Genomic DNA, 11,773 nt, shown 5'->3' with positions numbered 1-11,773 from the left:
ATCAATGCTATGCAAGAAGAGCTTGACCAATTCACAAGAAATGAGGTATGGGATTTAGTACCTAAACCTAGGAATAAAAAATCCATAGGAACTAAGTGGGGTTTTAGAAACAAACTAGATGAGCATGGAAATGTAGTTAGAAACAAAGCCCGACTTGTAGCCCAAGGCTATAGTCAGCAAGAGGGCATTGATTATGGTGAAACCTTTGCACCAGTTGCTAGGTAAGAAGCTATACGTATATTGTGTGCATATGCTAGTTTCATGAACTTTAAATTGTATCAAATGGATGTCAAAAGTGCATTTCTTAATGGCTTTATAAACGAAGAGGTATATGTTAATCAACCTCCGGGTTTTGAAGATCCAAAATTTCCAAACCACGTTTATAAACTCAAGAAGGCCTTATATGGCCTGAAGCAAGCTCCAAGAGCTTGGTATGAAAGGTTGACCAACTTCCTGCTGACCAGGAATTATGTCAGAGGAAAAGCTGACACAACCTTGTTCATTAAGAAAAAGGGTAAACATACCCTACTTGCACAAATCTATGTAGATGACATAATATTTGTTGCTACTGACGAATCTCTGTGTCAAGAGTTTAGCAAACAGATGCAGACTGAGTTCGAAATGTCTATGATGGGAGAACTCAGCTTCTTCCTTGGACTTCAGATCAAGCAAGGTAAGAACGACATCTTCATTAGTCAGTCCAAGTACACCAAGGAGATGTTAAAGAAATTCGATATGGAAGATTGTAAGCCTATATCAACCCCTATGGGTACTGATACTGTCATATGCAAAGATGAGAAAAGTAAGTCAATAGATAGTAAACTTTATCGAGGTATGATAGTCTCCTTACTTTATCTCACTACTAGTAGACCTGATATACAGTACTCAGTATGTTATTGTGCAAGATATCAAGCTGACCCAAGAGAATCTCACTTAACTGCTATAAAAAGAATTTTTAGATATTTGCAGAGCTCAGTTGATGCAGGTTTATGGTATCCAACTTCAAATGACTTCACACTCATAGGATACACTGATGCTGACTATGGACGGGATAAGCTAGAACGTAAGAGTACTTCAGGAGGATGTCATTTCCTTGGAAGCTGTCTAGTATCCTGGTTCAGCAAGAAGCAATCATCAGTTGCTCTGTCTACAACTGAAGCTGAGTACGTTGCAGCTGGAAGCTGTGTAGCTCAAGTCCTATGGATAAAGCAACAGCTTGAGGATTATGGAGTAAGAACTGAGACAATAGAGATCAAATGTGACAACAAGAGTGCAATTGATCTATCCAAGAATCCTATCCAACACAGCAGGATGAAGCATGTCAGCATAAGGCATCACTTCATCAGAGATCACGTACTAAAGGGTGAGATCAAGCTGACCTATGTGCCAACAAATGAACAGCTTGCAGATATCTTCACCAAGCCTTTGGCTCGTGAGCAATTTAACATACTAAGGGAAGCTATCGGTATGTCTAATCCTCTTCAATAATTCTAAATGTTTGAATAAATGTTGAGTGATTGTCATGCTGACTGATATCAATCTAGTAACTATTGCACATTGAGCTTAATAGTCTATGCTGAGTAGATACAAATGTTGAGTAAATATTTTGTGCTGAGTAGATAAACATATTGAGTAATCACCTTATGCTGAGTAGATGTACATGCTGAGTGATCAACGTATGTTGAGTTACTAAGAGATAGAAAATCCATCTACGAAGAATTGAATACTCAGTATCATAAACGATTCATATTCTGGCAAACTGAGTAAAAGCCCACTTGTATCAATGAACAATGACACGTGTAAACAAATCATACCTAGAAAAACGCAAGTAATAATGAATACCCATGCGCCGAACCTGTCATAAATGGCAGAATCTTTGTCGATTAAAGTCCTAAGAAGAAAACGGCTAGTTCATTAATTAGGAATGATTCAAGACTCTATAAGTAGTGGAAGGATCCCCACTCATTACTCTTTACGCTTAAAATCTTCTGAAATCGAATCCTTCTCTCTCCCTAAAACCTTAAAACCTTCATTTATAACAATGGCTTCCGGCAAAAACGAAATCCCTAACTTCACCACTCAGCTTGGCCAAACCTCTGGCAAACCCACTCAAGCTGACCCCGCCGGTTCATCAAAGCCAGTAGAAAGGAACATGATCAAGGTCCATAAGAAGGTCAACAACTTGGAGGTTCTAAAATGCAGATGGTTCTCTCCAGGATTCGTCACTTCTGAGAAACCGTTCTGTGACTGGATCGAGAAGAACAAATGGACCGGTCTCTTCTCACTCACCGAAAAAACATACCCTAGGTTGGTCAGAGAGTTCTATTCCAACATGTTTGTTGATGAAGAAGATGCTGACTATTTGGAGACCACGGTCAAAGGACAGAAAATCACCATAACCCCTGCCTATCTAGCTACTCTGCTAAACTTACCAGATGAAGGAATGGAGTTTAGGACAACAAAAGAAAAGGTACCAAAAGAAAAGCTTGACCAGATCAAGGGGTTCGGCAAACCCAAGAATCATAAAGGTGAAATACCCAGCACCTGTATGGGGCAAGACCAGAAGATGGCACACTACATATTGACCAGCTTCATCTTCCCCAAACTTAACTCAGCCTCATCTTCCTCCAACTTTGAGCAGTGCTTCATATGGCACATGCTGACCTACACCCCTCTCAACCTTCCGGTATTTCTGGTTGGTGCGCTCCAGCGAGGAGGTAAGAAACTTCGGTTAGGTTCTTTAATCACTAAGATCGTCGAGGATAAACAGATTGAGACCATAAATGACACTGATACCTTGGGAAGTGAGATCACATCAGCTCTGCTGGTTGGATTATTATACAATCAACCATTGAAAGGATATGAAGAAGTTGAAGATATTGAGGAAAATAATGAAGCTGAACAGGAAGTTGTGCCTGAGCATGAGCCTGAGAAAGAAGTGGAGGCTCCTGCTGAGTCCCCTAAGGACAAGAAGAAGAGAAAAGCGCTGGCAACATGTGCAAAAGATGTTGACGCAGTGCCCAGGAAGAAGAGGGCTATGACCAGAGCTAAGAATGTTGATACTGACCAGGCTAAGGAGAAAGCTGAGTCGGCAGGAAAAAGAAAGAGGCCAGAAGAGCCTGAGGATGAAGAAGAGGAACCTCCAGAATCCCCCTTGATGAAAAGGAAGAAGGGTCATACCTCAAAGACAGTTGAAGCTAATCCCTTGGATTGGGTTGTACCTCCAAAAGATCATGGAATTGACCTAGACCAAACTCATGCTGAGCTGGTCAAGGATGTTGAGCAAGAAACTCATGTTGAGAAAGAAGTCAATACCGAGCAGGAACAACCTACTCATGTTGAGCAACATCAGGATGATGCTGAGCGGAGAATTGAGGAAGAAGAAAATGTTGCTGTTGAGGATCACGTTGAGCAACATGAGAATCCAACTGTGGAAGAAGAGACAGTTGATACTAATGAGGAGGATATTCATGCTGACCCATCTCCTCCTAAAGAAACAAGGTTCAAGCGACTCAAGAAGAAGGCACAAAAGCACATTGATCTTCTGGATGATTCCCCTCCTCAAGATATTGATGCTGAACTCTCCAAAATTCAGTTCAAATATTTCTCCCATGATGCTGAGCCTGAGTCTCCTCCAACGGATCTTGTGCAAAACCAAGCCTCTGTTACTCATATTGAGGAACAAGCCAAGACTCCGGAGAATCCAAATCCAACTGCTCAAGATGGAACAAATCCTGCTTCAACTTCACCCACTCAAGTTGAGCAGGTCAACATGACTAACCAAACTCCACCTCCAACACAGTATGTTGCTAAATCAGCTCCTGAAGCCAATCTGCATCAAAGTCCTGTCACCAATCAAAATGATCAATCTGGCAAACAGCCAACTCCACCACCATCAAGCTCAATTCAGCCTCTGAGACAAATGCTGCTCAATTCACATACTTAAATGCTACTGAGTCAGGACGATGAATCATTGCCTCTGCTCAGTCCTTGCTTCAAGATTTGAACCCTCCTCAAGCTGATGCTACTAGATCTTCTCATGCTGAGTCCTCCCACCTGTCTGGTATCACTCAGCTTCTCAATGAACTAAGAGGACTCAAGGATCTTGTAAGTGTTATAACCAGAGTTCAAACTCAGCAACCTAGGCAAGACCAAATAGCAAAGCTGACTGAATTGGTACTCACAATGGTGAACCATCTGAACTCGCTTGAAGGCAAAATCCAACAACCGTCGGAAGTTAATCCAGGGTATGCAACTTCCACTGAGCTTCAAGGCTATTTTGCTAAGTTAACTGCAGAACTGACCAAATCAAGCGCAACTGGCAATCCTGAGTCTGCTACCTCTGCTGAGCTACAAGACTGCTTTGCCAAGAGAACTGCTGAACTGACCAGTACACGTGAATTAGTATCTTCTACCTCTCAGTGTATGATTGACCAACTGAGTGAAGCATTCAGTCTACTCAACGTCAACCAAGCACAGATGGATGTTGACCCAGTCTCCAATGGTCAACTCTTGAGTTTTTCCCAAGCAATTATGAAGGCAATGCGCATCAACAATGCTCAGCGCATGTTTTATGACTCTGCCATACTGAAGATGTACCACCAATCTTTTGCTCAGATCACCAGCTCGCTCACCTGGCTTAGCAAATCACATGAATGCCTACTCAGCATGATTAGCAGCTCTCTCCGGGTTCCTCGCCATGTCCAAGATGACAGTGTACCTGTAATTGATGGCTTACGTGAAAGCACAAAGAGGCTCCAGCGTTACTCAAATGTCCTCTCCACGCATGCTCGCAATGATACCTTCCTTTATAAACCCGATGATGGCAAAACGGGGGAGAAAAGCCAAGAAGGAACTCAGAGCCAAGAAGGAACTCAGCTTGCAGGTAATGCCTCAGGAAGTAAAGATAAAGGCAAAGGAGTATATCGAGCTTAGGTCAATATGAAGGAAAAGAAGAAGAACTAGATATGCTTAGTCAATGTTTAGAACTTAGCATAGAATCTTTCCTCATATGTTTTTGCTTAATCTATGACAAGTACCATTTTAACAACATACTTCTAATATTTTTGAAAACTGACTTAAATCCAATTAGCTCAGATCTTGAAAAATCTAACATTAAACTAAGTCAGTGTACACAAATGTCTTAAGGTTAATTCAATTAAATCTTGGAAGGTTTAGAATTAAGTTAAGACAATATGTGCAACCCTTACGGGGGAGTTATTTCAAAAATAAATCAATCATGGGGTAACTTATAACTGAGTTCCATAATTATTTATTTTGCCAACATCAAAATGGGGGAGTTTGTTGAAACACCTTTCCACAAGATTTTGATTTGACAAAATCATCCATGATTAAGAGGCAATTAAATTTAAATGCTTTGATTTAATTGTACTAATGTGTTTGTTCAATATTGAGTGCAAAAATATACATATAAAGTTAGACAGGACAAAAGTCAGCATAAGCCAAGCTGAGTGGAACGGAACTCAGCATGAAAGAATAGAAGCTGAGTGGAGTAGAACTCAATATCAGAAGTCTCCTTCAAAGTTGCCAGAACGAAGCTGACTAAATTAGAAGACTCCTTAAGAATTGTATAAACAGAACGGAGCTGACTAAGAAGGAACTCAGCATGGAAGTTGAACATTCGAAGATAACGAATGAAGCTGAGTGACAGTCAGGATAGCATGAAGGATCCGTTCACTAAAGGACAAAGTCTGCCAATCTTCTGAACCAATAATTGAAGCCTCGAAAATACACAGAAGACTAATTCCAAGAAACATTGTTCAATGGATTATTGGTAAAAGACAACTGCACAAAAAGACAAGTCTGACGCAAGAAGACAAAGCCTGACGCCTAGAGAAAAAAGAGGAAGGGAATGGCCTGTACAGTCTGAAGCTGACCAGAAGATGTTCACTAAAAGAGCCGTTTTGGTGTTAACGGCTAAAACAATTCAAATGATCCATCTGCAGATTTCCATCTATAAAAGGAAAATCAAGAACCTTGGATCATTGCCGAATAACAAAAAGAAAAATCCAAGAGAGAAATCTTCAAAGCACTCAGATACAAAGATCTTACACCAAATCCTCTATTCTTTGTGTAAATGCTAGAGTGATTCTGTGTAATCTTCTAAAGTGTTCTTTACTGAAAAGAGAACAAGTGTTTATCAGTTGTAATATTGAGAGTGTATGCTGAGTGCTTGGTTGTAAGCATTCAGTGGTAGAAAAATCTAAGTGCTGAGTTGTAGTACTTAGTAGGAGCTGAGTAGACGAATAGAGGACGTACTCTTGCATACTCACTGCCTTGTAAAGGGTTTGTGCTCTACCTTGAAAGAGCTCAGTATTGGATTGAAAATCCCAGGAGGAACTGGGGACTGGACGTAGGCACAGAGGCCGAACCAGGATAAGTCGTGCTGAGTAACTTCTAAACTCTTTCTCTCAATATATATATATATATATATATATATATATATGCATGTGTTGCTTGTTGTTAGGGATTATAGCCAGTTAATCAACTGTAGCGCAGCGGAATTGCGGTTCAAAATTTATTTCTAATCCCTTTAGTTTGATCTTTGTCCGTTAACCATTGATTGAATAAAACTTTTGATCCGTTTAGGGATATAAACATACCCGGACTGTCTCTTCTAGAGACGGCTGAAGAATCCACGAGGTAGTAAGATCTCCGTAGTCAGGTGCACGAACAGCTATTGAGCTAGAACCGGTGCTAGCCGAAGAACGAATGAAGAACTGGATGGATTGTGTAATTAGCCAAAAACTTCCTCCACTTTCTCAAGTGGTGGCTGCGATTTTGATATTGCTTCTTCAAAGAAATTTTTGGTTGGCCGAATGAATAGTGGTTTAGCTTAGTTAATTAGGTTTTAGGCTTTTATTATATATAGTGTAGTTATTCCTAAACCTAATTGGTTTAGGGTTAATTGGTTAATTATAAAACTAATCTAATCCTAACATAATCACTTGAATAAATACCAATAGTATTTATTCTATGCAATTAGTTACAATTAGATTAAATTTAATTACCCCAATTAAATAAATAACACTAATTAATAAATTGACGAATTAGTTTGATTAATTATTTACGAATACAATTTCATTAATTTACAAATTAATTAATTACATCCCGTAAACTAATTAACCAATTAAATACTCAACGCCTAAATCCATTAATCAATTACATTGATACAAAGTATCAATTAATCAATTAATTAACCACCAATTAATTACCTTGACATTTTACTGTCAACCAATTAATTAATCTCATCCCTCTAGTGTACCGTTCTATAAGTTCTAACTCAGATGTTCAATGTGCACGATCCTATAGGATTGTCCTTAGCTAGCAGTGGGCTCACGGCCCACAGACAGTAAGTGGGTTCTAGCAAACCATTACTGCCCCTAACCAATACAGCTATTTCAGCAGTCTAAAGATGCAGAGACCCTGTAGTTATCTCTTAACTTCTTTTACCATTTGATATCGATATTATAAACTAAAGGCATGGCAGCTGTCATCCTCTCTGTTGTTTATGATATTTCTTGACCTTAAGTAGATTAATGCATCCGATAAGTAAACTACTTATCAGGGTGTGGCCACACACTTATCAATCTCACTTATCAAGTGGCATGTGATATCATCTCACTATTATGTGAGTGGTAATTCCATCACTTCACTATCAATACCAATGTGTTCACCTGTTCACCCAATCATACCCGTATTTAGCATCCTGTTACAGACCTGTTAGGCGTATGTCAAAGTGAACCGGATTCCACATTGATATTATAATGAAATCTGGTCTGAAGACCGTTAGAGACCTACTTAAGAAAACTAATGACACAACCACCATGTAGTTTTCTCGGGCGGATCGATCCAGTCACATGTATACAACATGCACCCATATTCACAACTGACTTATCAAGTGCTATGGCTAGTATCAATTACTACCATACAGTCGTCGAATATACAAGTCTGTGGTCCTAATCATTCCCATGATAGAATATACTTGGGATATGGTTTTACGATTATCAATCAATGGATTCTCTATTCATATTATAGCATAAGATATAAATGAACTAGATTAATGCCTTTATTAATGTGACACAAATACATTTTATAAGAACCCATGCCTATGAACTAGGGCACGCCAACAGTCTCCCACTTGAACTAGTTCCAAGCGGGTATTGCCCTAAACACTATAGATCTAGTCCTACCAAGTGCCTTGGTAAACTGATCAGCGACATTGTTCTCAGTGTCAACCCTCTACAATGTAATATCACCGGGTAAGGTGTTACTATCTAAGTATGCGTTTGGATCTCTTGTGTGACATGGGCTCCGGTGCTTGTGCTATGGCCCCATTATCGTCACAGGAAAACATCAACTGATCTTAGGAGACTTTGACCTACTCCTAAATCAGTTATGAACTTCTTAATCCAAACTTCTTCATCTGCATCATCGCATGCAATGATGTACTTAGCTTCCGTCATAGAATCGGTAATGGTTGGCTACTTTAAGGATCTCCAACTAATGGCATCGCCATTCAGGAGAAATATATACCCAGTATGTGACTGGTTATCATCCTTAAAACCTCGTTCAGTGTAACCTGGTATTGCCATTCCTCCTACCCATCAAATACTAAGAAAAACATCCTTAGTACGGTTGAGGTACTTCAGGATTGCCTTGACTATCTTCCAGTGTTCCTTATCGGGATCTGACTGGCACCGACTAGTCATGTTTGGTGCAACACACAACATCTGGCCTTGTACATAACACAGAGTACATGATGGATTCTTGTCTATGTACAATGCCTGACTCAAGCCTAGAAGTCGGTTGGATCTAACCTTGTAGATCTTGATCGGCTTCTCCTAAGTCTTTCATTGTGAAGCATTTACTCAACCACTGCTTGATCTGGCAGTGTTAATATATTGCCTCCAATGAATAGTATGTCATCGACATACAATATTAGGAAAGTGGATATGCTCTCACTGAATTTCATATACACACAGGGTTCATCAGAATTCTGTACGAATCTACTTGAAACACCACCTGTATAACCGATTTAGTCTCCTCATTATTTAGAGGATCTATATCGGTTCCCAAAGCATCCTCAGCATAAGCTGCAGGAGTTTGTGAGTCTTGAATCTCAACGAGATCAATATCACTCCCACTGTCTACTTTGGAAAGGAATTCCTTTTCCAAAAGGATTGCAAACCTAGCCACGAATGTTTTATTCTCAGCTGGGTTGTAGAAGTAATAACCCTTAGTTTCCTTAGGGTAACCCACGAACCGGCATTTAACAGATATGGACTCTAGTTTGCCACTTATCAATTTCTTGACATGTGCATCACAGCCCCAAATCTTCATGAAGGAAACGTTGGGCTTTTGGCCCATCCATAATTCTTATGGTGTTCCTTCAAATGCCTTGCTTGGTGTTATCGTCGTAATTTATAGCATTTTTAGTATTTAATTACTAGTTATTTTGTACCATTTTAATAAATTTTAATAATGGTTTTTGTATATTTTCTTCATTTTATGTATCTAAGCCAATTTGTGTGTTTTCTAGGCACTTTCACAAGGTTTTCGGCACAAATAACCAAGTCGGGGCTTAAGGCGGCAACTCGGGAGTAAAAGGGACCAGAAAAAGGAGTTTTAGTGACACCCAGCGTGCACTTCGTCGCGGATAGGTGCTGTAAAATAAAGTCCAATTGTTCACACTAGGACAAATTTGACACATTGTCGTATTTTCAACTTATCTCCCTCATATGGACTCGGATTGAGGCGATTCAAAAAGCGTTGGAAAGCTAAGAGAAAGATGAACAAATGTCTAACAATAATCATCTCCAAATTCGAAGTGCATCAGGCCCAGAAAATTATCCAAAGTTGATGAATATGTTGAAGCCTAAGATTCCTTTGACATTTCAACTCCTAAATTATTAAAATCTTCCCCCATGCTCTCTTAAATGCTAAATTCAGATGGTAAGGAGTGGGAGGCCATAAGGATGACTTGGTCTTTGGAATTTTGTGTACCATTTTACTATAAAAGGAGGCCTTGGGTGCCATTTGAAGACACACCAAGCTTAGGCTTAATTCTTCCCTCTATAATGTTATTTTGTTGATTCTTATCCTTAAGAATCAGTTGTTTGTGTTGTTCTTATTGTTGTTAGAGTGTTGTTTGTGCAAAAGTTCATCTAATAAAAGTAAGTTTCAAGTTACCGAAGAAGTTCGTTCGGTAATCGTCACTACGGTTTCTTCTAAACTTTAATCTCTTTTATTAATATGAACTCTATTATCTATCTTTCTAAAATGTGTTTTAATCTAATGATGGGCTAAACCCCTCTTAACTAAGGCTAAAAGTGGATCTTAACCTTAATTATGTCGTAATTATGTTTAACCTATTTAAGTTATATAGTAAGCAAAGAGATTAGTACTTATAATCACCATCCTCGTGGGAACGATACTCTACTTTCACTTTATTACTTGATACACGACTAAGGTACACTTGCCTTCACATGCACGTATACGTAAAACGCGCATCAAGTTTTTGGCGCTGTTGTCGGGGATAGTAGAATTATAATATTAATCTAGTCGAGCTTCTATTAATTTAGACGTTTTATTTTCCTTTTTTTGTTGTTTTATGAACACAAGAAGTTTAAGTTGGCCTTTATTATTGCCCGATCCTGAAATTGAGCGTACTTCCACAGGAACTTGGCTAATCGAAGAGCAAACATGGCGCAAGAGGAACGTTCCATCATGGATCTACTCACTCCAAACCGTTTGGACATGAATTCAAGTATCGTGGAACCTACCATTGGAGCAAACAACTTCGAGATCAAGCCGGCAATGATCCAACTTATACAAAACTCCGGTCAATTTGGCGGAGATCCGAGAGAAGATCCAAACTCCCATTTAAATAAATTTGTTAAACATTGTTCTATGCTTAAGCAAAATGGGGTACCACCAAAGCTATTAAACTAAAATTGTTTTCTTTTTCTTTAAGGGATGATACAGCTGACTGGTTGGATTCTCTCGAGGCCGGATCCATTGGAACATGGGATGAGTTAGTTAAGAAATTCTTAGCTAAGTACTTCCCTCCATCTAAAACGGCGATGTACAAAAACGAGATAAGTTCTTTTCGCCAAACCGAGAGAGAGACATTATATGATGCGTGGGAGCGATTCCGTCGACTATTGAAGAAATGCCCACATCATGGATTTGAGAAGTGGCAACAGGTTAGTATTTTCTATAATGGTTTATCTTCCGCTAACTGTGCCACAATTGATTCTGCCGCAGGTGGAAACATCCTTAAGAAGACCCAAACGGAGGCTTATGATTTAATCCAAGAATTGGCGGAAAGGTGCTCTCATTGGCAAGCGGAGAAAAACCTCGAAACAAGAGCGGGAACATATTTGGTTGATTCGTCATCAAGATCCGGCATTGATGAGTTAAATAAAAAATTGGATCTATTAATGGCTAATTTGAACCAAAATAATTTGTGTGATTTATGTGGTTTAAGTGGACATAAGAGTGAGGATTGTCAAGCGGCAAACCCATTTCTTGGGGATACCGCTAGTGCAAACTTTGTGGGAAATTTTAAGCAATCTAATCCTTATTCCAACACATACAATAATGGTTGGAGAAATCACCCTAATTTCTCATGGACTAATAATCAAAATGTGCAAAATCCGCAAAGACCTCCACCCGGATTTAATCCTAATGAAAAGAGAAATGTTGGTGATGAAGCTTCGGCTATTGCAACAATTCTTGCAAAAATGGA

At 39.3% G+C, this 11,773-nt stretch overlaps 1 non-coding gene across 1 annotated transcript; it reads right to left on the bottom strand.

Moving 5' to 3' along the window:
- Positions 1-11,105: 11,105 nt before the first annotated feature.
- LOC136231656 (small nucleolar RNA R71) lies at positions 11,106-11,212 on the bottom strand. Its single transcript, XR_010690026.1, has one exon. It is a non-coding gene; the product is annotated as a small nucleolar RNA R71 (small nucleolar RNA).
- Positions 11,213-11,773: the final 561 nt, after the last annotated feature.

Source organism: Euphorbia lathyris, chromosome 5 (assembly GCF_963576675.1).
Source record: "Euphorbia lathyris chromosome 5, ddEupLath1.1, whole genome shotgun sequence".
NCBI classification, from domain to species: domain Eukaryota; kingdom Viridiplantae; phylum Streptophyta; class Magnoliopsida; order Malpighiales; family Euphorbiaceae; genus Euphorbia; species Euphorbia lathyris.
Note: the sequence above shows the minus strand (reverse complement) of the source record. Positions and strands in the feature narration are given on the sequence as shown.